Raw genomic sequence first — 23,834 nt, 5'->3', positions numbered from 1 at the left:
ATCTATGAATGGAAGAGTAAGAAACTATGCGATTTACCAGGTACTATATTTTACAGCAGTTGTGAAGATGGTGATAAAAAATGAATCATGGAGGTGAAATGGTTTCAGAAAGAAACATGATGAGTGGAAAACTGAGAAGCAAAAGCCCTCTGTGTTCCCTGTTTTAAGCCTTGACTATTAGTTTTCTTGTGCTGTGCAAAAACTTGAAATATAGAATACTGTAATCAATAAATGTAAATGGAGAATTTAGAGTCTGTAGTATTTTCTGTTTCATAATCCAGTTATTTTGAAATAATTTTGTGCAGGTATGAATTCAATGTGCAAATAAATTATCACTGCATGGGGATCTTGAAGAGTTAATATAGCCAAGAGAAGGCTATTCAAGGAACTGGTGTGGCATATTTCAGGCTAAAACTAGACAGCAAGAACTGATAGCAAGAGCTTGTAGCTAGCCCTCCTGATAGGACTGTTTAAAGATACTTAATAAATCTTCATATAATATTTGCTTTCTGTTCTCAGTTTCAAGGCCCAAGCTCTGCTTCACTGTTATTATCTGCTCCTCTTCTCGTATCACAGATCATCCACCTTAATAGCCCATTTTCTGCTTTTCCCTATGTTTGTACGCTCACAAATTTCTCTGAAATATTCTAATCTACTGTTCTCTTTTTCTGTTAATCCTTCCTCTAAGATTACTTTTTAAATTATATACATAATAATAAGAGAATTAGTTTGTTGTACTTAAGAGGTTTCTTATTGCTAACAATAAATACACATATTTTTTATATTTATGCGAAGAAGCAAGCAGTTTAAAACCTCTTGCTTCAGAGAACAGGCAGGCAGTCTCAAAAAGAACTAGAATAGATCTACCTGACAAACTATGGACTTGGCCTAGTATAGGTTACCTCTTCCTACACTATATGTGTGTCACAATAGTCAGAGATCACTCAGACAGATCTGAGCTAGTAGTTAGTTTCTTGAGTTCTAACCAGTAAATTTAGGTATGTAAAATATTTAATAAGTACAGATGGATTGGCAGTCAATACTCTACTATTTACTACACTTAAAGTTAGTATGGGATACAAAGATTATCACGTAAGCTTACTATATGTATCTTAAATGTTACATGCATGCAAAAAATATCACTTACCAACCCATCGATGTCTGGTGTCAGGTAAGGGATCTCTCAGCCTCGAGGAGTAACCTTGAGAGGCATCCCTACTCAAGGGGAGATCGCCTCCCAGATTTTGTCTGGTTCAGATCGAATTCTCCAGCGGTCTACTCTGTTTTTTGATCCTTTAAAACTCAGGATGTAGGATGCCAACTGACTGTATGATTGAGAGGTGTCCACCTCAAGTCACGTTATTGGAAGAGTATCAACATCTACTGTACCATTTGTGGTAGTTATAAAGAGATATTTGCATCTACAGGGAAAGAAAACTATGATGCCTGTTGCTGTAAAAAATGGCAAATGACAGGACAAAAAATGGTAAGTCTAAAGAACCAACAGGTAAAATGGCGATGATCAAGAATATTCACATTGGGACTGGAAGCCAACAGTGGCCTTTTACACTCTAAGCCATGACTTTCAAGAGATTGTGCTACAAAGAAAAAAGCTGTGAGAGATCATAAAACAAAATCAAAATGTTGGCATCCATAGAAGGCAACTACTGAGGACAACTGCCCTTGTAAACTGCCCCGCACTTTTAAGAAATCCTGTATTGGTAACTCCTTTTGTCGAGTTTTTTTGCTTGGCAATGACTCAGTTTCAATCAGAAACTCATGAGTTGCTGAAAGACAAGTCAAAAGGTGCTTCAGAAAAATATTATGAAAAACCTTTTATTTCCCTTTTTTTTTCTCTGCAAGATAAAAAGTATTGATTGCGAACTGTAACCTTTTGGAAACGAGTTCATATATGTACATAGGAAAATAAGATTGTAAAAAGAAATTAGGAGAAACTTTCCTCAGACAACTTCTAATTATCCTTTTACATTTTATGGCCTCTCATGTGTAAACTGCTGCTGTTAGTCTAGGCTACCCCACCACTACTGTCATGGTGAGAGTGGAGGTCAGCATGAGGTATCGGCATTTACTGGGAAACAGATGAATTTGTAATATGGATTACTAGAAGCAAAACATGAGCTGATGCTATAGGCCATACTTTGTATTTTGCTTATGCAAGAAAACGGCTGTACTTAAGGCACAGCGGAGGGCTGGGAAGCAAAGCTTGCCTCCCAAGGAGCCTGGGTACCTCTACTGCAGGACACGCCAGACCCCGGGGCTCCTGGCGCAGCCTGGCTGCCGCAGCCGGTCCTTGACAGGGGACACGGAGCCACAGCTTCTCCCGGCGCTCTCCCAGAAGGGCGCCGAGCGAGGCTGGGCTCTGTGGGGCCCGCTCGCCCGGCCCCGGGACTTGCGGGGCCGCCGGATGGGTGGGGAGGGAGAACGGGGCCAGTAAGAGGCGAGGCTGGAAACAGCAGCAGTCCCGAGGCAGTCCTCCGCGGCGGGGAGGCAACTGCCTGCCTCCTTCTGCGGACCCCGCGGCTCCCCTCGCCCTGGGGCCGGGCGGCAAACCCCGCTGCACCGCGACACCAGCCCGGGCCCCGCCAGGAGCCGTTATGGCAGCGGAGGGCAGCAGCAACGGCCGGGCTGGGCCGGGCCGGGCCGGGCCGGCGCCTCACGCCCCTCTCGCGTCACCACCGGAGCGCGTTGCCGTAGCAACGGCAGCACTCCAACACAGGGCGAGTTCTGCCCTGGCCGGTTAGCCCCGCCTCGTGTCCTGCTCGCGGTGCTGGCGCGTGCCTGCCGCTTCCGGACGGAGCGCCTGGGTGTGCCGCGCCGGTAAGTTTGGCGGAGTGGGCGGGGAGCGGTGGTGGTATGTCTGGCGACGGGTTCAGCTACAGCGAACAGAGGCGGTGCGTACCATAACCTCTTTGGCTCCTGCGGCCTTCGGGCTTTTCAGCAGTGACACCAAGAAGGGGGGGGCCCGGCCCTGTCCTGTCCTGTCCTCGGTGTCCAGGTGGGCCCCGCTCAGGGTTGTTGGGCGGGTGAGCGGTGACCGCCTCCGTGGGCGTTAGGGCGGTGCTGGGCTGGCGGGACCCTGCTCTCAGGCGCGGGGGCCGGGCGGTGGGGGAAGGAGTGTGGCCTCAGGGCTTCTCCCAGGCAGGGGCAGCTCCAGGGAGGCTGTGGCAGGAAAGTGGTGCCTTGGTTGCCTGCTTTTACCCCCTCATTATTCAGTGGAAAAGTTTGCTTGCTTACCTTTAAAGTGTTCATAGTGGAATGGGTAAAGTTTTCTGTTTGTTTGAAAAGCTGCTTATAATTTTTAATTTTATTTGACAACTAACCATGCTGGCATTAGTTTAATTTTCTTTCAAATGGGTCTTTTTTTAAAAAAAAAAAAAAAGTGCTTAAAAGTATTTGTGAGAGTTGTAGTTGGAAATGTAGTTGATCATGGTGAGGTGGCCAGCTTGAAGTGGGAGGAAGTTAACAGTGTAGGGTCTTGGTCAGAAGTCAAAATGAGGAAATGGAGGAGGAAAAAAACAGCCGAAGTGCACTGGCACAGAAAGCCTTCAACTCCTTAAAGGAAAAGTGAATTGGAGATACAAAAAAAATGTGTCTAAATAGAAGGATCAAGACATTTGCTAAGCTGGAATGGTATCCTACAGCAAGTTGGAAATCTATTCCTAGAGCAACCAATAAAAAGCACCATGGACTAAAGTCTTGTGTACATTAGAAAATCAATCACTTCTTCTTCAGTTTGATTGTTCTGCACAAAGAGAGCATCCATGCTTAGAAATCTTGACTGATGTGTTTATTTTTGTGCCACACCAAAGTAAATCACAACAAGGTGAAGCTACTGTCATTATGATGCTTAGCTCTGTGAGACAGCAGCTGATAGGCCTTCTCAGTTTGCCAGATGAGTCGTGTTTCTTTTCCCCTGCTATTCCACTGCATACTTTCCTTTTTGTTCTGTTTCAGTTAATTTTTGATGCTCTAGCATGGATACCCCTCTGCTGACTTGTGTGTTGTATCTGATTTATGCTATTTGCACCCTTCTGAAAGGGTTAAAGCCAAGATAGACAAAGCCACTGCATCAAAATGCCTCCTGAAGGAATTAAAGCCTAGGGGCAAGGAGGATATTTTAAATATCTTAGTCACTTAACTAAACAAAAGAAAGGCCTTTGTGATTTAGAGAGTAGTTAGAATGGTTGTAAGATAAGGGGGCTCCGGGATAATCCCATCTCAGACAACTGGGCCTTGGGAGAACAAATGCATGGAAGATAGGAGGTCACAATAGGATGACAACAGCAGCCTTGAAGGACACCTTTTACGTGATCCTAGGACTGAGTTTGTACAGAAGCAAAGGTCAATCAGCAAACACAGTGAAGAAGACTACGAGCCTTCATCTGAAGACCCCCAAAGACCACTTGAAGACCACCACGGGAGATGACTGTGCATGCAGATTGGACATTTGCATATGTTAATAAGTTCCAGGAAATCTCATGTTTATGTAAATGAGTTCTCAGAAATCCTGTGAATATGTATGACTTTATAGTATATAATCTCTAAAAGTTTACTAAATCATTGGAGCACTTATGGTGGCTTACCCACACAGGTTTAAATAATTGATAACTTCCTATTTTAACAAGAACTTGTTTGTCAGCTACAAAGAGCACTGAGATCATAGAATCATTAAGGTTGGAAAAGACCCTTAAGATCATCGAGTTCAACTGTTAACCTATCACTGCCAAGTCTACCACTAAACCATGTCCTCGAGCACCATGTCTACCCTTCTTTTAAATACCTCCAGGGATGGAGACTCAACCACTTCCCTGGGCAGCCTGTTCCAGTGCCTGATGACCCTTTCGGTGAAAATTTTTTTCCTAATATCCAATCTAAACCTCCCCTGGCACAATTTGAGGCTGTTTCCTCTTGTCCTATCACTTGGTACTTGAGAAAAGAGACTGACCCCCACCTCGCTACAACCTCCTTTCAGGTAGTTGTAGAGCGATAAGGTCTCCCCTCAGCCTCCTCCAGACTAAACAACCCCAGTTCCCTCAGCTGCTCCTCATAAGACTTGTGCTCTAGACCCTTCACCAGCTTCATTGCCCTTCTTTGGACACATTCCAGCACCTCGATGTCCTTCTTGTAGTGAGGGGCCCAAAACTGAACACAGTATTCGAGGTGCGGCCTCACCAGTGCCGAGTATAGGGGTACTATCACCTCCCTGGTCCTGCTGGCCACACTATTCCTGATACAGGCCAGGATGCCATTGGCCTTCTTGGCCACCTGACCACACTGCTGGCCTAATATCATTGCAGTGTTTCAGTGCTTGGCAAACTTGGTTGCTGAGGAAGGGACATTTTTTCCTTAGACCGACATACTGATGATATAAGAAGTACTCCTCCTTTTCAGCGGAGAAGCAGGTATCTAATACATGGCACAGAATGCCCTGGAATAACTATTGAACCAGAGGCCTGCGCTTGCCTGTTGCCAGTTAATATGAACAGTATCATGGAGTTATAGTAATATCTTGATATTTATACTTTAAACACTTTCTTAAAAAAAAAAAAAATATCCCAGTGTCTTGTCTTTTGTTGTCTGTTTTCTCCTGTTTGTCATGAAGTGGAAGTAAGCCAAGTATAATGCTTCTGAAATAAACAAATTGTTTATTGGGATAGACTGTCTTCAGTCTTGCAGTGTTTGTTATTGTACTGGGTTTGTGTGGCAAGGTTTTGGTAGCGGGGGGGCTACAGGGGTGGCTTCTGTGAGAAGATGCTAGAAGCTGCCCCTATGTCTGATAGAGCCAATGCTAGCTGGCTCCAAGATGGACCTGCCGCTGGCCAAGGCTGAGCCAATCAGCAACAATGGTAGTGCCTCTGTGATAACATAATTTAAGAAGGGGGGGGGGGGGGGGGAGGGGAAACTGCTGCGCAACAGCAGCTGGAAGAGAGGAGTAAGAATATGTGAGAGAAACAACTCTGCAGACACCAAGGTCAGTGAAGAAGGAGGTGGAGGAGGTGCTCCAGGCACCAGAGCAGAGATTCCCCTGCAGCCCATGGTGAAGACCATGGTGAGGCAGGCTGTCCCCCTGAAGCCCATGGAGGTTAATGGTGGAGCAGATATCCACCTGCAGCCCATGGAGGACCCCATGCTGGAGCAGGTGGATGTGCCCGAAGGAGGCTGGGACCTTGTGGAGAGCGGAGCCTGTGCTGGAGCAGGTTTACTGGCAGGACTTGTGACCCCCATGGGGGACCCATGCTGGAGCAGTCTGTTCCTGAAGGACTGCACCCCATGGAAAGGACCCATGCTGGAGCAGTTCGTGAAGAACTGCAGCCCGTAGGAAGGAGAAGGACCCACGTTGGAGAAGTTCATGGAGGACTGTCTCCTGTGGGAGAGACCCCATGCTGGAGCAGGGGAAGAGTGTGAGGAGCCTTCCCCCTGAGGAGGAAGGAGTGGCAGAGACAACATGTGATGAACTGACCGCAACCCCCATTTCCCATCCCCCTGTGCCACTCGGGGGGGAGGAGATAGAGAATTTGGGAGTGAAGTTGAGCCCAGGAAGAAGGGAGGGGTGGGGGGAATGTGTTTTTAAGATTCGGGTTTTTTTCTCATTATCCTACTCTGATTTTGATTGGCAATAAATTAAATTAATTTCCCAAGTGGAGTCTGTTTTGCCTGTGATGGTAATTGGTGAGTGATCTCCCTGTCCTTATCTCGACCCATGAGCCTTTTGTCATATTTTTCTCCCCCCTATCCAGCTGAGGAGGGGGAGTGATAGAGCAGCTTGGTGGGCACCTGGCAGCCAGCCAGGGTCAACTCACCACAAGACTATTATATAAATTATTAAGTACAACATGTACACAAGAAACTGTTTTCTTACTGTTTTTGACTAAACTGAAACTGTTCTTTAATAAGAGGTTTCATGACAAATATATGAGATTGGGGCTAGCTTTTTCTGTGAGTATTGAATCCTGACTAAAGAGACAAATGTAACTTACCCATTTGGTATGTATTGCTTTTAAAAACTTTTGGTTGGTTAGATCATTTCAAATATATCAGAAATGGATCCGGTGTTCAGTGTGGAAGCTTTGTCTCTGCGTTCATTCTGTTAAATATCTCAGTAACTGAAAACAGTTATCTCAGTAACTGCATAATTAAAAGATTTTATGTACCTGAGATGAGTCAGTCTAAACTTATAACTTTTTTGTGTATAACGGGCCCCAGTGGAGATGCCTGTTCCTCTCCTTCCCCTCTCTCCCCCACACCTGTCACATGAGCTGATGTGTATGGTATTCCTTTATACAACTTGTATAGTTACATTTTAGGAGTTTATTCACGTGTCTGGGTAGATAGTCTGACACTTGCCTGTGAACTGGTTATGTTCCAGGCATTGGTCACTCTGAGTGTTCCAGATGTATGTACATTCACATGCCCCACATCTTTGAAAAAGAAGAAAAAGGATCAGGTTGTGGGCCATCAGAATAATGGAAATAGTCTGCAGACAAGTCTTTGCTCATAATAGGAGTTTTCTGCAGAAAATTGTTAAAGAGCTGAGAGGTCATGTAAATCATACAGACAAACTGAATCCAGCCTATGGACCACAAGTTGTTTCTCTGTGGTCTAGTTGATGGAATCCATGAAATAGGCACTGTATAGTTGGAAGACTGTCAAAATTGTCTGTATAGTGTAGAGAGATACCATTTGCTGCAGATCACTTAAGTTAATAGGATATTTTTGTGGTTAAAGTATGCATTATTGCTGTATGCAGAGGGATGAAAAGACTAACCCCTTTCTAGCTTTGAAGAAAAGCTAGAGATAATTAGTAGCCCAGAATCAGTTAATTGCATATGTTAGGGTGCAGCTATTACTGCATACAGTTAATTGCAGATGGACAGAGGTTTTTAATATGTTCATTGTATTTTAAAAAAAAATTACCTGCATGTAAGATTAAAATATAATAATGTTTGGTTCTTGGAAACTATATGATTTCAGCAATAAAACTAGCTGTTGCTGTATCTAAACCAAATGTAAAAAAGTACAGGTGAACCAAATGAGTAACATCAGTAGATATCAATTGATAAGTACAGTGTTGAAGCAGATGGCAAAATTTATAACAAGCATTTTCAACTTTACTGATTTGCATCTTTAAACTATATTCCTGCCAAGCAAAATATATTTGTAATTTATTAGACTTTTTTTTCCTGCAGATCTGGCTTATTCATTCTGTTGAGCTATTCATCAGAAAACTCAGCAGGGCTGCAAAACCTTTTTATTTTTTTTTTTTTGCTAGCCTGTTTTGCAGAGAGCTGATCTAAGGTGATGATTTCGTTAAGATACTCATTCCTCAATTTTCTGCGTAGAAGACTTTTCCAAATTCATCAGAGCTAAAAACTTGCTTTCAACAGCTGCCAGAGATGTTCTTGGAGTCTTAAATTGATCTAGTTTTGCCTTGGCATATCCTGTTCAACCAGCCATGGAAAACTTGTATACAGACTGCCATTTGTGAAATTCTTGGAGGAGAGTCCAGCCCTAATATTCAAACTTGATATATCCACGAGCTCATTGGCACGTCTGCTTGCTTTCCCCGTCTGTTATAATGGCGCTATGCCCACTAATACGGTGATATGCCAGATTTGGTAGGATGTACAAGCCAGCAAAGATTAATGGTTTGGATGAACTGATGACTCTACAAGATAAAATGTGAACCCTGCAGTCAGTACCAGGATAGGAACTAAATGTGGTATACAAACATCAGCATGCTATTGCAGAGCACTTTTCCAGCTGAAATCAGTCAGATCTAATGAGAAGTGACACACAGTGAACGTGTTCTTATTGCCATGCATTTGGCACATATGAAGATGCAAGCAATGAACTGTTGATTTGCTGTGATTCTCTGTAAAGTAGTCATAAAAATTTTTTTGAGGCTTTTTAATTTCCTCAGAAAGGCAAGTATTATAGTTGAAGTTCTTTACTGTAGTTTCTGCATATTTATTCTGTTGTTGTATATTTTCCTTTGACGCTTGCTATGATCTTCATCATGACTGGCATTAAAAATGCAATTCTGTAACATTGTTACAATATAAGATTGACACTTGCAAAAAATTCCAGATTTTCTTAGTTCTGCTTTTCTGAAGACTGTCCTTGTCCATGCCCCCCCCCCCCCCCCGTAGTTTTCTTACTTTGAGAAAACCAGAATTCCTTTGACGTTTAAAGACTCTTGGGATCCTGCTAGAAGATGAACAGCAGTACACTGTAATGCTCTTAAACAGTGTTTCTGAAACATCATGGTCATATATGTAAATGAGTGCCATATATATAACAGAATCCCTTGGGAGACAGTCCTGAAGGGCAAAGGAGTCCAGGAAGGCTGGACATTCTTCAAGAAGGAAATCTTAAAGGAGCAGACTGTCCCTATGTGCTGAAAGATGAGCCCATGGGGAAGAAGACTGGCCTGGCTGAACAGAGTGCTTTAGCTGGAACTTGGGGGGGGGAGAGTTTATGACCTTTGGAAGATGGGGCAGGCAACTCAGGAGGACTACAAGAATGTCGTGAGGTTATGCAGGGAGAAAATCAGAAGGGCCAAAGCCCAACTAGGAATTAATCTAGCTACTGCCATAAAAGACAATAAAAAATGTTTCTATAAATACATTCACAACAAAAGGAGGACTAAGGAGAATCTCCATCCTTTATTGGATGTGGGGGGAAACATAGTGACGAAGGATGAGGAAAAGGCTGAGGTACTTAATGCCTTCTCTTTGCCTCAGTCTTTAATAGTCAGACCAGTTGTTCTGGGGGTACCCAGCCCCCTGAGCTGGAAGACAGGGACGGGGAGCAGAATGAAGCCCCCATAATCCAAGGGGAAATGGTTAGCGACCTGCTACACCACGTAGACGCACACAAGTCTATGGGGCCGGATGGGATCCACCCAAGGGTACTGAGGGAGCTGGCAGAAGTGCTCACCAAGCCACTTTCCATCATCTGTCAGCAGTCCTGGCTAACTGGGGAGGTCCCAGTTGACTGGAAGTTAGCAAATGTGATGCCCATTTACAAGAAGGGCTGGAAGGAGAATCCGGGAAACTACAGGCCTGTCAGCCTGACCTCAGTGCTGGGGAAGGTTATGGAGCAGATCATCCTGAGTGCCATCATGTGGCATGTACGGGACAACCGGGGGATCAGGCCCAGTCAGCATGGGTTTATGAAAGACAGGTCCTCCTTGACTAACTTGATCTCCTATGTTAAGGTGACCTGCTTAGTGGATGAGGGAAAGGCTGTGGATGTTGTCTGCCTGGATTTTAGTAAAGCCTTTGACATGGTTTCCCACAACATTCTTCTGGAGAAACTGGCTGCTCATGGTTTGGACGGGCGTGCTCTTTGCTGGGTAAAAAATTGGCTGGATGTCTGGGCCCAAAGAGTTGTGGTGAATGCAGTTAAATCCAGTTGGCGGCCAGTCACAAGTGGTGTTCCCCATGATGTCCTGCAGAAACAAGAATTTTCCAGTTAGCAAAAATACTAATCACCTGTGCCTTGGGAAAGGAATTTGGGAGGGAGCTAAGAGATATGGAAGTATTTGTTTAAGTAATAAACCATGGAAAACTAACGGCTCTAACCTTGAAGAAGAGCTAACAAGCTGATAAAAGGGAACATCTTGGCACCAAAGACTGGGCAGTGGCCAGAGAAGCATAAAGTCTGATAAAACTGCAGAAACTGGGTGAAAGGTAAATGTGGTGAGGGGAGATCATGACCACTGACTCAATTCAGGACTGAAAAGGCTGAAAGGAGCATGTGTGCTGATTTACATAGCAAGCAAAACTCCTTTAAATACAGTGAAACCAATAGTGTATGAATTGTTAATCACTAACCAATAAGTGTGAATTTGGGTGTGTTTATACTAATCATGTAACCCAATAAATATGTTGTAGTTTTGTATGCTGGTGTGCTTGATTTGTGGAATTTCCACTGAGCACCCTGTGCAGAATAAAGCAATGTCTGCTTGAACTGGACTTTGTCTTTCGTTTGGAGGGTTTTCTCAATTACAGCAACAGTTTTTGGCTCCCCAGATGGGACTCTGAATTTCGTCTGGATCTCGACTAGGATGTTGCTGCCACTGGAGGGAATCACAGATCGGACTCCAGCTGGCACCAGAGGACTTTCCTTGGGGACTCCCATCTTGCGATCCCCTGGTGGGTGGTGAGTACCTAGGAGACATCCAAAACTAAGACATTGCTAATTTATTTTGGGTTCTAATTTGTTTTGGGTTCATTCCCCGAGTAACGCGTATCCGCTCGAGATACGGATCGGTGGAGTATTTATGTAAAGGTATTGTGAATTTGAACATCCCGGGTTATCCCCGTGCGTTATTATGGTGATGACTGGAGCACGAGAATTTGGTTGTGAAGTACTCAAGTGTTTTTGTTTTGTGATCGTAAAAGATATCTTGTTCTTGTTGTGTGGGTGTTATAAAATGGGTATCTTGTCATCTACGGAAGGGGAAATCACCAAGAATTCACCGTTAGGATGTATTTTAAGTCATTGGAATAGATACGGTGGTGACCCCCTAACTAAAAGAAAATTAATTATGTATTGCAATCAGTGGTGGCCTTTATATATTTTGGAAGATCAGGAGAAATGGCCTAAAAATGGAACTCTAAATTATAATACCATTTTGCAACTTATGTTGTTCTGTAGGCGGGAAGGTAAATGGGATGAAATACTGTATGTTGACATGTTTTTCGGGTTGAGGAATGATTATGATAGTAGAAAGGATTGTGGTTTGATTGCTAAAGATGCTAATGTGTTGGCATTGGAGAAAGAAAGAGATGGAAAGGTACCAAAACGATGTTGCTCAGCTTGTAGCATCAGAAAAAGATGTAAGAAGTTGAGAGAACCTCCAGAGGAGGATGAGGATGTAGAATAGATGTTAATAACTCCTAGGAGAAGGGCTGAAGCCTCCAACTTCCCCCCCCCCCGCCACCGGTGGAGGAGGAAAGTGAAGACAGAGAGGAAGGATTTGTCTGGCCTGGTAGCTAGTCAAATAAGGCAAGGGGGAGCGGTGTTGCAGGCACCTTTAAGACAAGCGGTAGGACCGGATGGAAATCCAGTATATGTGAAGGTCCCATTTTCAATGGCAGATTTAAGAGCATGGAAGGAAATGGCAGGGACTTTCAAGGAGGATCTGGATAAAATGGTTAAGGTTTTAGAAACTATAATGGAGAATCATGATCCGGATTGGCAGGATATACAGGTAGTTTTGGGAAATCTGATGTCTTATGAAGAACGTAGGCTTGTATTAGCGAAGGGAAAAGAAGAGGCAGAGAGGGTTCGTGTTCAGGATGCCCAAGCCGGGAGGGTAGAAGATCATTTCCCTTTGACCAACCCGGAATGGAATCTGAATAATCTGATACAGAGGTTGTTAATTACTGAATATCAGAAGCTCGTGTTGTTTGGAGCTAAATATGCTATACCTAAACAGAAGAATCTCTCCAAATTGTATCAGATAGTTCAGGGAAAAGATGAAAATCCTTCATCGTTCTATGAACGATTGTGTGAGACAGCCAGGAAATTCTCTAACCTGGGCCCAGAAAAAGAAACTGATCATTTAACTTTTGTAACTTTGTTTGCACAAATAAGCTTTGAGCAAGGAACATACAAATACCAGAAGAAAAAGCCTTGGAGGCACAAGTCTTTGTTTTACAGGAAATAGAAGAGAATGGAAAAAAGAATAAGGACAAAATTCCTGAAGAAGTGCTGGATGCAGTAAACCCGCTGGTTTGGGCAGCTGAGATCCCAGGGAGGTCAAGAAAAGCAGAACCGGTAATCGTGTCGTTAAAACATGGAGCAAGACCAGTAAGAAGGAAACAATATCCTATTAAATTAGAAGCCAGGAAAGGTTTGGAACCTTTAATTACAAAATTTTTAACTTATGGACTGTTAAGAGAATACCAATCACAATATAATACCCCTATCTTGCTGGTAAAGAAACTGCATTTGAATGAATATCGATTGGTGCAGGATTTAAGAATTATAAATCAGATTACACAGGATGTACACCCTGTGGTTGCTAACCCGTATACCCTTTTGACTACCATAAAGTACACAGACTGGTGGTTCACAGTATTAGATCTAAAAGACGCCTTCTTTTGTATTCCGCTGGACACTAAGAGTCAAGAACTATTTGCCTTTGAGTGGGAAAATCCACAGACTGGTTGAAAGGCACAATTGTGTTGGACCGTTTTACCACAAGGATTTAAAAATAGCCCGACTGTCTTTGGAAATCAGCTTGCTAAAGAACTAGAAGAATGGCAACAGGAAAATCTAGAAGCTACCTTGTTTCAATATGTGGATGATATCCTTTTGGGAGCAGAGACTAGAGAGAAAACTGTGTTATTGACAATCAATCTTTTGAACTTTCTAGGTGCCACCGGATACCGAGCGTCTAAAAGGAAAGCTCAGATTGCTTTACAGGTTGTAACCTACCTGGGATTCACTATTGCCCAGGGGCAGAGGAGCCTTAGCGCCGAAAGGAAGGAGGCTATTTGCCAAATTCCTGAACCAACGTCTAAACATGAGCTTCGTGCATTTCTTGGAATGGCCGGGTGGTGTTGCTTGTGGATTGTAAATTTTGGGCTTGTAGCCAAACTGTTATATGAAGCCATCAAAGGCCCAGGAAACCTATTAGAATGGACACCAGAATGTCGGGATGCTTTCATCTGCCTGAAACAGACTCTGATGTCTGCACCTGCCTTGGGGTTGCCAAACTTAGAAAAACTTTTTGAACTGTATGTTCATGAAAGGCTTCATGTTGCTTTAGGAGTTTTGACTCAAAAGGTGGGGTCATGGAAGTGGCCAGTAGGATATTTCTCCAAATAATTGGATAAAGTCAGCCAAGGATGGCCGTTGTGTTTAAAGCAGTTGCGGCCACTGTTGTTCTTATTCAGGAGGCACGAAAACTGACTCCGGGTCAAAAGATGATAGTGTTCGTGCCCCATGCAGTTACCACAGTTTTGGAACAAAAGGGGGGTCGTTGGCTGTCTCCTAGCCGTATGATGAAATATCAAGTTGTGCTATTAGAACAAGATGATGTGGAACTAAAAGTAACTACCACATTAAATCCAGCAACCCTGTTACCAGTCCCAGGAGACAAGGAGCTAGTCCATGATTGTCTCCAGATGACTGAACAGGTGTACTCTAGCAGAATAGATCTGAGTGATACACCTATTCCAAATCCAGATATGAATATTGTTGTGGATGGTAGTGTCACGGATGAGTCACACACACACAATAGGCCTAAATACTCATTATATGTGCAGATGAAGGTACCTATTGAAATATGTGCAGTTAAAGGCACCAATAAAAATTCCCTGCCGGGTTTAGTGAAATACTCACTTTAAATGACTGTCTCAATGGGTGAAAGTCGAACCTCGAGGAGCAAAGAGTGCCAGAGATCAGCTCAGGTTTTGTTGCCAGGCCTCCATATGCAAACTTAAGAGTTCGCAGCTCTGAGAGGCTTCCCACTCAGAGGGAGATTCTGGTGCAGCCCGCTGCGGTCCAGGAGAGCTCAAAGGGTCTCACTTGGTACTGCTGTTTATAGGATCGCAAAGTGATTGACTTTAGGCATCAGTAAATTTCCATTCTACTTTCACAGCCCGTGTTGGAAATTACTAAAGTTCTCAAAAATTCCAGTGATGCTGGTACAGATCCTCCCGAGTTACAGCCCGGATAAGATAGGCCCCAAGGCTGCCAGGTGACGACTAGTACAGACAAAAAATATGTTCCAAGGTTGTCAGGGCTGCCTCCCTGGCACAGACAGGGCTGCTCCCACCTCAGCCATGTAAGAGTTTTTGATAGAGTCAAGGGATGCTTAACCGCCAAACTCGTTACACAAAGGCCAAGTTTTGATGGGAGTTACTGAGATTGTAAAGCAGCTTCACTTCCCATGCTCTGCCAGGTGCACAAGAAGAAAGGGGGGGGGGGCAGAATGCACCACCACAGGTAGTAGCTTTGTAGAAAATGGGACTTGAAAAGCCAGATATGCAGTGGTGACTCAGGACTTAGAGATAGAAGCTAGGTCGCTCCCGTCAAGTTCTTCGGCACAAAAAGCTGAGTTGGTAGCTCTAATTAGGGCCTTGGAGCTATCAGAAGGAAAAAGAGTGAATATTTGGACAGATTCTAAATTTGTGTTTGGGATAGTACATGCTCATGGTGCTATTTGGAAAAAGCAAGGACCCTTAACATCACAGGGTTCTCCCATTAAGTATGGTGAACTCATTCAGAAACTACTTAAGGTAATTTTGCTACCAAAACAAGTGTCCATAATGCACTGTAAAGCACATCAACAAGGACACACCCCAGAGATTTTGGGAAATCGACGAGCCAACCAGGCTGCAAGGCGGGCTGCAAAAGGACAAATTTTACTAATGCTACCCAACAAATATCGAGAATTAAAGGGAATTCCTGAATATAGCAAGGAAGAAAAGCACTTGGCGGAACTGTTAAAAGCTACAAAGAATGATTCAGGGTGGTGGATCACAGAAAACAATAGGGTAATAGTCCCAAACCCTGTACAAAGGGAAACAATGGAACGGGAACATAGAAGTACCCATTGGGGAATGGAAACTCTCGTAGATAATATGAAATTACAAATGCTGGGTGTTGGGATGAGAGGAGTGGCTAAAAGCATTGTGAAGAAATGTGAAATATGTCAGAAGAATAATCCACAAATCCAACCACGACCACCCCCAGGACAAATAAAAAAACGAAACACTCCCAGAGATTACTGGCAAATAGATTTTTTTTTGGAGCTCCCCCAACAAAATGGATATCGGTATTTATTGGTGTTAGTAGACACTTTTTCAGGATGGCCGGAAGCTTTTCCCTGTCGAACCAACAAGGCTAGAGAAGTTTGCAGAGTATTACTAAAGGAAATCATACCTAGATTCGGTATTCCTATAGGTTTGTCATCAGATAGGGGACCACATTTTGTTGCTAAGGTGATTCAGGAATTAGCTAGAGTTTTAGATATTGGGTGGGATTTACATACTCCCTAGAGACCTCAGTCGAGTGGACAGGTAGAAAGGATGAATCAATCCCTAAAGAGACAGCTGAGCAAGATTTGTCAGGAGACTCAATTGAAATGGACAGAAGGATTGCCATTAGCTCTCCTGAGAATTAGAATAACTCCAAAATCTAGGGAAAAGCTTAGTCCTTTTGAAATATTGTATGGTAGACCATACCAAGTGACTAATCAAAAACCAGGATCTGTAACAATCTTAGGAGATGGATACTTGAAAAACTATATGATTTCTCTAGGGGAAGTATTGTTTTCTATCAACAGGTATTTGCAGCTAAGAGCTCCTCTTAGATTGGACACGCCCGTGCACACCTTCAAACCAGGGGACTGGGTCTATCTTCGAACCTGGAGCGACGAACCGTTGAAAGAATGGTGGAAGGGACCACTCCAGGTACTACTGACAACATATACTGCAGCGAAACTACGAGGAGTTGGACCTTGGATTCATTATTCCAGGTTGAAGAAAGCAGAGGAACCAGATAAATGGGAGGTTACCCCTGTTATGAGCAAACCATTAGGACTTAAGATTAAAAAGATAAGTTCATGAATTGCACTTGGAAACAAGGTTTAGCATATACTGAATTGAGTGTCCACAAGGACTGACAGTTTTTGTAGTAACTATCATGTTATTCTTTCTTTTGATTGTAATATGGAAACCAAAGTTTCCTTAATTTTTATGATCTTGCTTATAATTTGGATGGGAAATGAAGGAGTGGAGGATAATACGGTTTTAAGACTGATACAAGGGTTTGGTAGACTTCAGAATGTAACCAGTATTACTGCCTGTTTGCTACTGCCGAAATCAGCCAAAGAACCAATTGAGTGGGGAGTAATAACTAACTCAAGTACCACTCATCTAGCCATGCTGAGCAATTGGACCAGAGAACAAGCTATGAAAGGCCTTCCCCTTTCAAAGTGGAAAAGACCATTAGGAGATAAATGGAAATACATAAATGATAATACTTGGTGTTTTGAATGGAAAGGAGAAATGGGATCGCCAGAGGCAAGCAACTACCAAGGAGTAATCACTCACCCTAAACCAGGAAATTTTACCTCTAAATGGAATTGCTCTTGGGTATATAACTACTAATTTAGGTGTGTTACAGGATATACTGGGAGTATATGATGCGGTTGCTATTGGCTGTGCATGTAGAAATTTAAGTGTGATGTGGGATTCACAGGAAAAGTCCCATGCCACACAGTTACTTTACCTGCACCAGGATACAGTGTATGGGTCTTAAGTGATGGAACATGGACTAATCGATTACCAGCGAATATACCAGATCATCAAATCACTTTGGGGGCATCTACCTTATGTCCTTTATGGAGGAATAGTCCTTTAAGTGCCGGATGGTGGGGAAAGACAAAGAGGGAAATAGATGAACCATGGCAGCTGAGAACTGCAGACAGAGTAGGATGGGGTTTCCAGGCATTCTTTGCTCCAGGTACAATGGCCTACAAGAATCGTATGATGTTAACCAATCTAATGTGGCAAGTCGAAACCTTAGCAAGTGCTATGGAGCAAGGGTTATTGGCAGTGAATAAGCAAGTACAAGCCAACTCGGAAACGGCAATGCAAAATAGATTAGCTTTAGATCTACTGTTAGCTCGAGAACATGGACTGTGTGGATATATTAAACTGAATTTGGAACATTGTTGTGTACATATCCCTAATGTAACTGAAGATTTACAGACTCAAATTGACAGAATGAGGAATGTGGCAAAGAGTAGTAGGGAATTACGGGAATCTTCAGAAAATAATTGGATAAATAAAATTTTACAACATCTGGGAGGATGGTCTTTAATGGGACGGTTGGCAAGTCTGGTACAAAGCTTTATAATTATAATCATAGAATCATTAAGGTTGGAAAAGACCCTTAAGATCTTCGAGTCCAACCGTTAACCTATTACTGCCAAGTCCACCACTAAACCATGTCCTCAAATCGTGATCATCGTTAACAGATTTGATGATAATTGGATGTTTAAAACAGGCAACAATATGAACTCTGTTTGTGAGAAGAATAATGACACTCCAGGAATATGGAACTATCAAATAATGTTATTTGAAACTTCCAAAGGGGGGAAATGATGTCCTGCAGAAACAAGAATTTTCCAGTTAGCAAAACTACTAATCACCTGTGCCTTGGGAAAGGAATTTGGAAGGGAGCTAAGAGATATGGAAGTGTTTGTTTAAGTAATAAACCATGGAAAACTAACGGCTCTAACCTTGAAGAAGAGCTAACAAGCTGATAAAAGGGAACATTTGGTGCCAAAGACTGGGCGGTGGCCAGTGAAGCATGAAGTCTGATAAAACTGCAGAAACTGGGTGAAAGGTAAATGTGGTGAGGGGAGATCATGACCACTGACTCAATTCAGGACCGAAAAGACAGACAGACAGACAGACAGACTGACTGACCCCAGCTGAAAGGAGCATGCATGCTAATTTACATAGCAAGGGAGGCTAATTTAAATACAGTTAATCAATAGTGTATGCAATGTTAATCACTAACCAATGAGTGTAAATTTGGGTGGGTTTATACTAATCATGTAACCCAATAAATATGTCCCTTTGCAGGGACAGGAGTTGGACTCGATGATCCTTGTGGGTCCTTTCCAACTCAGGACATTCTATGATTCTAGTTTTGTATGACAGTGTGCTTGATTTGTGAAATTTCCACCGAGCACCCTGCACGGAATAAAGCAACATTGGCTCTCTAAACTAGACTTTGTCTTTTGTTTGGAGGGTTTTCTCAATTACAGCAACACCCAGGGCTCAGTATTGGGGCCAGTTCTGTTTAATATCTTTATCAACAACCTGGACGAGGGGATTGAGTGCACCCTCAGTAAATTTGCAGATGACACCAAGTTGGGCGGGAGTGTGGATCTGCTGGATGGTAGGAAGGCCCTACAGAGGGATCTGGACCAGGCTGGATCGATAGGCTGAGGCCAATTGTATGAGGTTCAACAAGGCTAAGTGCCAGGTCCTGCACTTGGGCCACAATAACCCCACGCAGCGGTACAGGCTTGGGGAGGAGTGGCTGGAAAGCTGCCTGGTGGAAAAGGACCTGGGGGTGTTGGTCGACAGCCAGCTGAATATGAGCCGGCAGTGTGCCCAGGTGGCCACGAAGGCCAATGGCATCCTGGGTTGTGTCAGAAATAGTGTGGCCAGCAGGACCAGGGAGGTGATTGTCCTCCTGTACTCAGCACTGGTGAGGCTGCACCTCGAGTACTGTGTTCAGTTTTGGGCCCCTCACTACAAGAAAGACATTGAGGTGCTGGAGTGTGTCCAAAGAAGGGCAACGAAGCTGGTGAAGGGTCTAGAGCACAAGTCTTATGAGGAGCGGCTGAGGGAGCTGGGGTTGTTTAGTCTGGAGAAGAGGAGGCTGAGGGGAGACCTTATTGATCTCTACAACTACCTGAAAGGAGGTTGTAGTGAGGTGGGGGTAGGTCTCTTTTCCCAAGCAACAAATGATAGGACAAGAGGAAATGGTCTGAAGTTGCACCAGGGGAGGTTTAGATTGGATATTAGGAAAAATTTCTTCACCGAAAGGGTCGTCAGGCATTGGACCAGGCTGCCCAGGGAAGTGGTTGAGTCTCCATCCCTGGAGGTATTTAAAAGACGTGTAGATGTGGCACTTAGGGACATGGTTTAGTGGTGGACTTGGTAGTGTTAGGTTAACATAACTAACATAGTGTTAGTTAATAACTCTATTATCTTAAGGGTCTTTTCCAACATAAATGATTCTATGTTTCTATTCTAAATATACTACCACTGTTGTAGATTTTAGCAGTGACAGCACCACCTTTATGGTGGTATGTTTAAAAGAAGTGTCTTCTCACCATTTTCAGGAATGCTGGAAATGCTGCTTCTTGCTCTCCTTTAATTCCTTCACATTATCAAATGCTGCTAAGTGATCTTCAAATGTCTGCAAATTCTGATCACTGGCCTGCTCAAGATAGGCTGCAGATTGACACAACCACTTAAGTGGCAGCACCACCTCAGATGCCACTTTTTCAGGCTTCAGGAAACTGGTCTTTGCTACCAAGGAAGATTTTTTTTTTTTTCTCTCTCAGAAGCTTCCCTGAAGCATTGTAGTTTTGGGCGCTATCAGAAGAGGTCATATGCAGTGGTGTTGCATCGTTGGTACTTTTCATCCTTTCAGACAACTTTTCTTGTCACAGGGTTGAAGTAGTGTCTGTAACTACTCTACTGGCAATAGATAATCTTAGATTAAATCACAGTCCTCTCCAGAAGGGCTTTCAGACTACTTTATGTCATATTAGCTGCTGTCTTGTTAGAGCTTTTGAAATGTAGGTTGTTTACATACCTGCGTTGATATTGGTGGCAGCAGCAACTTACAGGTGTTCATGCACCGAGTTGCTCAAACATCGTTCAGGTACTATAGTTTGATGACAGGGAACTGGGAAGATGCTTTATTCGGTTTTAACTTTACACTTTTCTTTATGTTTCCTTAGTGAGAAGGATGTGACTGTATCTAAACCATCCAGATGGCAAGTGCTTTGAGAAACTAGTGGCAAAGCAATCATTTAATGAGTTATATTATGTTGCTGGTCAGACTAATATGTCTTGTTCTTTTCTCTGGCTCTCAGCCTTACAGGATACTGTATAGTTATCCTGTTTTTCCTTGCATCTCTGCTGTCTAACCTTTAAAACTATCAAATTTACTTTTTGGGTAGTGTGTTTGTTTTTCAGATTTAAAAGTTAGGAGTGGCTGAAAAGGAAACAGATTATTTCTTATCTCATAATTTCCCTTTAAACCGCAGTATGGTTGCACTCATAGCCACATGATTTGAGTCTTCCTTGAAATAATAGTTAATTCTATGTTGGTGTTGTGAATTGACAATAAATATAAATAGCAGTATAATGGAAGAGGATGACAATACTGAATAGCACCACAAGATGTCATTCAAACAGTTTGTGGTATAGAATGAAATGCTCACAGTGAAACTCCGACTTCTTAATTTCCTGCTAGAGGAAGAACCTGAATCAGCTGCAAAATAAACTCTGTGCTATATGGCTCTGAAATGCATTTACAGTTCCTCTTTAAGTGTTAAATTCTAACTTGTTTGTAGTTTACACAATTGCCTGAGCTAGAATAAACCAATTTAAGGATTTTGTAGTGCCAGTAAAATGTAAAAACCTGATTTTTGGAGGAAGGAGGGGGAACCTTTCATAGGACTTAATTACAACTCAGGTACCAAGACCAATGGTGAAGTTGCTCTGTCAGTGTGGATTTTCTGCTTCAAACCTGGTAACATTCACAGTATTTTGAACTTCATGTTGGAACATTTTGCTATGCTGCAGGCAAGAAAAAAATCTTCATATGGTGTGGTTGAAAGTATGTAATCCAGACTGAAGTTTCTTAAAGACTTTGAATGCAAGAACAATGCAGTTGAGATGGTGTAACTGCAAGTATGCAGTGGATGGAGAACTTAAAACAAGAAATGCATTATGAAAACTCTTTTGAATGGGACTTTTGTAACTTTTGTTCTCATTCTATAACAGGTGTTTTCATAACACCAGAACTAGTGAAGCTTGCTTCCTCCTCTGCAGTGGATTTGTTTGGTATTTCCTGTATCTTATCCATGCAGTAACCAAGTACCCACCCTGTATATGAACAGCCTCTGTCTCACAATGAGTTTATTTGTTTAAAATTCCTTCCCCTTTCTTAGAGGTAATTAAAACTGGTCCCAGGTTTTTGGGGAATACAGATGGAATGGGGAATCACAATTAAATTCTTATTTTGTAAAACAGCAGGCTGATAGACTTCCAGGAGTAAAGATTTTGTAGCTAAAGAATCATCGTTTCATTGCCAGTTGGGCTTCAGTTGCAGTTTTGATATTTATGAAACTTATGCTTTTTACAAAAAAAGCCTTATTATTAGCAGGTGACTTCTTTCAGTAACTGGGTACATTAGAACTGTAGCAAGTACTGACAATTTATTGGGTTTATGTTATGGTGTTGCTAAAAAGAATAGGAGATATAATAAATGCATATTTTACCAGGGTAGAGTAAGTGTTCTCTTAACAGTTATTCAGAATATGCAGTGCAGTTGCAAATGATATGCCACAGATGGTATTTTAGTGCAGATTAAAGGTTTCTGATAGTTCCTATGAGAAGACAAAGTAACTGAGAGGTACAGATTTATCACTGGCATAGCTGGTTTAAACCTTAGTGACATACACCTATTCCTACCCTTTTTTTGTAGAAGTGGGTAATGTTGCTCAATGGAATCTGAAATCCTAGTTTTAATCTAGGCAAGATGCCAGTTTTAGTGACCAAGTGTGCACTAATAAGAATATGGCATATTCAGAGTTGTTCTTCAGTTGCTGTTTGCAGTAATCGGCATGAAAAATAATGGTCAGGGTCCTTTCTGGCTTAAGACTCTGTCCTGGTTTCAGCTGGGATAGAGTTAATTTTTCTTCCTAGTAGCTGGTATAGTGCTGTGTTTTGGATTTAGGATGAGAATAATGTTGAGAACACACTGATGGTTTAGTTGTTGCTAAGTAGTGCTTACACTAGTCAAGGACTTTTCAGCTTCCCATGCTCTGCCAGGTGCACAAGAAGCTGGGAGGGGGCACAGCCAGGACAGCTGACCCAGACTGGCCAAAGGGCTATTCCATACCGTATGACGTCATGCTCAGTATATAAGCTGGGGGGAGTTGGCTGGGGGGCAGCAATCGCTGCTCGGGGACGTGCTGGGCATCGGTCGGTGGATGGTGAGCCAATTGTATAGTGTATCACTTGCTTTTTATATAATTATAGTATTACTATTATTATTACTACTACTACTACTACTACTACTGCTGCTGCTGCTACTACTGCTACTATTACTACTATTCTATTTTATTTTACTTCAGTTATTAAACTGTCTTTATCTCAACCCACGAGTTTTCTCACTTTCACCCTTCCAATTCTCTCCCCCATCCCACTGGGGTGGGGGGAGTGAGCGAGCGGCTGTGTGGTGCTTAGTTGCTGGCTGATTTGTCATCTTTGCACACTTATGCCTCCTTGACTTGCCAGAGCTCAGTATTTGACCTCAGCCAAATATATGCATCCTTTCAAAGAATGGAAAAAGCAAAGTTTTAAAGTAGTAGCTAAATAAGAACTTCTTTAAAGTTAAAATTAGGCTCAAACTTGACTATTACTATCCATCAGCATAAAATAAGGAAGAAAACGGACATCTGACCTGCTATATTGCAGCACATTAGGGAACAATAGGAGTTTGCCGAAGTCATCATTGCAGGAAATATAATCTTCAATGGCATAAGCCAGCAAAACAGCAGCTTTTTGTTCACATTCATAATAGAGGGCTGAAGTACATATTTCCAGGAGAGGAGGGAAGAATTGGAACATGCATTCAATTGACTTTTCTTAAAACCCAGTGTTTCCAACCATTATTTCCTGCATTTTTCCAAAATTATGATCCTGTGCAGTAGGAATTAACTAATACCATTGCATACTTGCTCTGTTATCCTCAAACTGATGCTTGTTGGTCACTATGCTGTCTGGAACTGCAAACTTACAGAAGTTATTTTCAACCAGGTTTCATTTGTCAAATCAACTATAACTCTGATACCTCTGCACTAGAGTTGACAGTGTATGCATAGTACTGGCAGTGAGCATCAGAGCAACATTTTATTTATAAAGCCTCTGGTTGTACAACTTTCTAATGCAGATGCTGCTTTAGATTTCCTCGAGCCACACAGTAAGCTTATGGATTTAAACACATAGTTGAAGGCAGTC

The 23,834-nt window shown here is 42.7% G+C and overlaps 1 long non-coding RNA gene across 1 annotated transcript; it reads left to right on the top strand.

Moving 5' to 3' along the window:
- Positions 1 to 2,779: 2,779 nt before the first annotated feature.
- Positions 2,780 to 18,522, top strand: LOC148055150 (uncharacterized). The gene is made up of 3 exons (XR_015705802.1): positions 2,780 to 2,838; positions 11,058 to 11,187; positions 16,331 to 18,522. It is a non-coding gene; the product is annotated as an uncharacterized LOC148055150 (long non-coding RNA).
- Positions 18,523 to 23,834: the final 5,312 nt, after the last annotated feature.

This window comes from Nipponia nippon, unplaced genomic scaffold (genome assembly GCF_047370975.1).
Source record: "Nipponia nippon isolate SJK-2023a ecotype South Korea unplaced genomic scaffold, ASM4737097v1 scaffold_26, whole genome shotgun sequence".
In the NCBI taxonomy this organism is placed as follows: domain Eukaryota; kingdom Metazoa; phylum Chordata; class Aves; order Pelecaniformes; family Threskiornithidae; genus Nipponia; species Nipponia nippon.
Note: the sequence above shows the minus strand (reverse complement) of the source record. Positions and strands in the feature narration are given on the sequence as shown.